Source organism: Montipora capricornis, chromosome 10 (assembly GCF_036669925.1).
Source record: "Montipora capricornis isolate CH-2021 chromosome 10, ASM3666992v2, whole genome shotgun sequence".
Lineage (NCBI taxonomy): Eukaryota > Metazoa > Cnidaria > Anthozoa > Scleractinia > Acroporidae > Montipora > Montipora capricornis.
The window spans coordinates 42,881,264-42,883,763 of NC_090892.1; the positions used below are offsets into that span (position 1 = coordinate 42,881,264).

The following is a 2,500-nucleotide window of genomic DNA, read 5'->3' on the forward strand; positions in this document are numbered from 1 at the left end:
TATTGTCCAGCCCTGGGATTTTATTATCACCGTTGACAAATGTCTCAAATCGCGTCGAATTTGGGAAAAAAACCACACAGGAAGGAAGCGATTGGCAATAAGGTTAGGCTTTTTGATTTAGAATTTTTTATTAAGTTATTTTCTAAGGTCTCTTATTGGGATTCTCATACAAATCCTTATATTTTTGTTGTTTTTCCCTCACACTGAGCTTGGGATGCCTGTGGTAATACACGTTGTCCAAAAGCAATTTTAGCCGTAGCAGCTGAAAGAAGCCCTTTCCCACTTAGTTTCCATGGCAACTGCCGCTTTGACAATTTTTTATTCACAATTTTTATTCACAAATTGGCTGTGGTACTATTCCTTTTTCGGCACCTCAGCTCTACCACCTCGCGGTTTGGTAGTAGCCTCTGGGAAGGGATGAGGATTGGCAATATTATTGTACAGCAGATTTACGACTAACTAAACGATTTGGTTCGTGGAGAACCATCTCTCGCCCGTTATTATACGGACGAATTAAATGACGAACTAAAAAACTCCTTAAATTAAATTGCCCAAAGTCGCCTAGACATATACGTCTCCAGAATAAAAACGGCTATGGTCATCGTTCCTTGATTGTTAACGAAATTATTCACATCTTTCTCTCCCAAAGACAAACATCATTGTCTGGATATGCATAGATACCTTGAATACGAACGAGAACTAAAAGTATTTTCCTTTCTCGGTGTAGTCGAAAAACCGCGATGAAAAAGAAAAGAAAGTTAAACTAGCAACGAAGAAGACAGCCGTAAATCAACGCAAGATAACAATGAGTCAAGCTGGGAAGATAAGGAAAACTTTGCAAGAAAGGCATCTAGACAAACAAATTCTAGTTCTTTTCTCGATCCATCGACGAGAGTAATCAGCTGTCGTAAATTCTTCATTCCAAAATACTGCCGGAGACTTGTTCAGCACTCGCTCAGAATACAAAAGGTTTCATTACTTTATTTCAATGTTAGGCTAAGATTAAAGCAAATTAAATGAAACACGATTGAACTTATAATATTTAACGACTATGTGTAAGCGCAAGTGAAGAAAACTGATAGATTGAAAGAAGCACTGAAGCAAAATAGAATTTGTTGGACTTCCTGCTCCAAGAAGAAAATAGGTTTCGTTGTGTTATGCCTGACGGTAGTCATTTTAAGGTACGTTACTGAATCAAGTCCTCGTGGAAGTAAATATTTAGTTGCTTAATTAACATAGGGTAAATATGTCGAAATAATAATGATAATAATAATAATATTTTTATTATTATTATTAAATGGCAAAAAACAAGTCTAAGTCAATTCTTACATAACATCTTGGCTTTTGGGTAAAACGTTCAAAAAGCAGGCGTTCGCCAATAAGCTCTTTCCTATTTAGCACTTTGATCTAGAACAAAGGCGACGTGATAAATACTAGAAATAACTAGATGTTAGAATATTTCCGGGGTGAAAGAAGTCTGCTTATTCAGGTCACCACATTCTAATCTTCTGTTCAATTGTCGTTAACAGCCCAAAGAGAAGGATTGATGCTTACCTCAAAACAGCACACGGTGCAGGAGCAGCTCCTCAGTGAGAAATGCTGAGAAATGTGACAAATAAAAATCTTATCTTACTCCATATTCTCTGTAATTTTAAGGATTCAACGCAGGAGACCCACATCTCAAGTGTCTTAGCCAAGATTATTCTAGATTCCAAGAAAACTTGGCTTTGTCTCATAATTTGCATAATTTCTCAGAATTCTGGTTTAGGGAAAAACAATAAAATGGACAGTCGAAACACGGAACGGGGATCAAATATTTCTTAGTTGTCTAAAAAATTAAGTCGTTGCCAGATATCATGCCAGTTTTCAGCAAAGAAATGAAGACAGGAAAGGGTTCCTATTGTGGATTGTCCAAATAGCAGAATCTTCCTTCAGAAAACGAAGAGACGTGAATTGCAAACAAGAAGGATTCAGTATCTCATGTGGAGACGTATTTCTTCGCTAATGAATACCCGTTCTTTTATAATGGCACTGCTGAGTTTTTAACGAACCATAAGTGCTGTTTAAATCGATAATGCCTATGTTTATTCCATCTATTGGTTTACCAGGTTCATATCATGGGTTGGTTTATAATTTACAGATACGATTCCCAATGTCTGTCACCGCTGCATGCACACACACACACAATCCAATCAAAGGTCAATAAAAGGCAACGTTCGGCTTCTGATTGGAGAGTCTACACGCATTAACAAATGTGAAGTGATAAACGTAGTCATACTTTTGACACTTTTGGGGTTTCTGTGCTACCGTCAACCTTGAATGCTTCTTAAAATCCTCATTAGTAACCACGATTTCAATTGCATTGCAATTTGCAGTCGACATTGGCGCGTATTTTGACAGTCACTAATCAAGCTCTACCACCTCGCGGTTTGGTGGTAGCCTCTGGGAAGGGATGAGGATTGGCAATATTATTGTACAGCATATTTACTACGAACTAAAC

The 2,500-nt window shown here is 37.5% G+C and overlaps 1 protein-coding gene and 1 long non-coding RNA gene across 3 annotated transcripts in view; one reads left to right on the forward strand and one right to left on the reverse strand.

The window, feature by feature from the left end:
- Positions 1-1,859, reverse strand: part of LOC138022369 (NFX1-type zinc finger-containing protein 1-like) — a 29,846-nt gene extending 27,987 nt beyond the window's left edge. For both annotated transcript variants that reach the window (XM_068869483.1, XM_068869484.1), the window contains exon 1: positions 1,555-1,859. The gene's annotated coding sequence lies outside the window, so the exon portion shown is untranslated. The remainder of the gene's footprint in view (positions 1-1,554) is intronic.
- Positions 1-2,500, forward strand: part of LOC138022378 (uncharacterized) — a 58,954-nt gene that overhangs the window by 53,326 nt on the left and 3,128 nt on the right. The gene's annotated exons all lie outside the window — the stretch shown is intronic.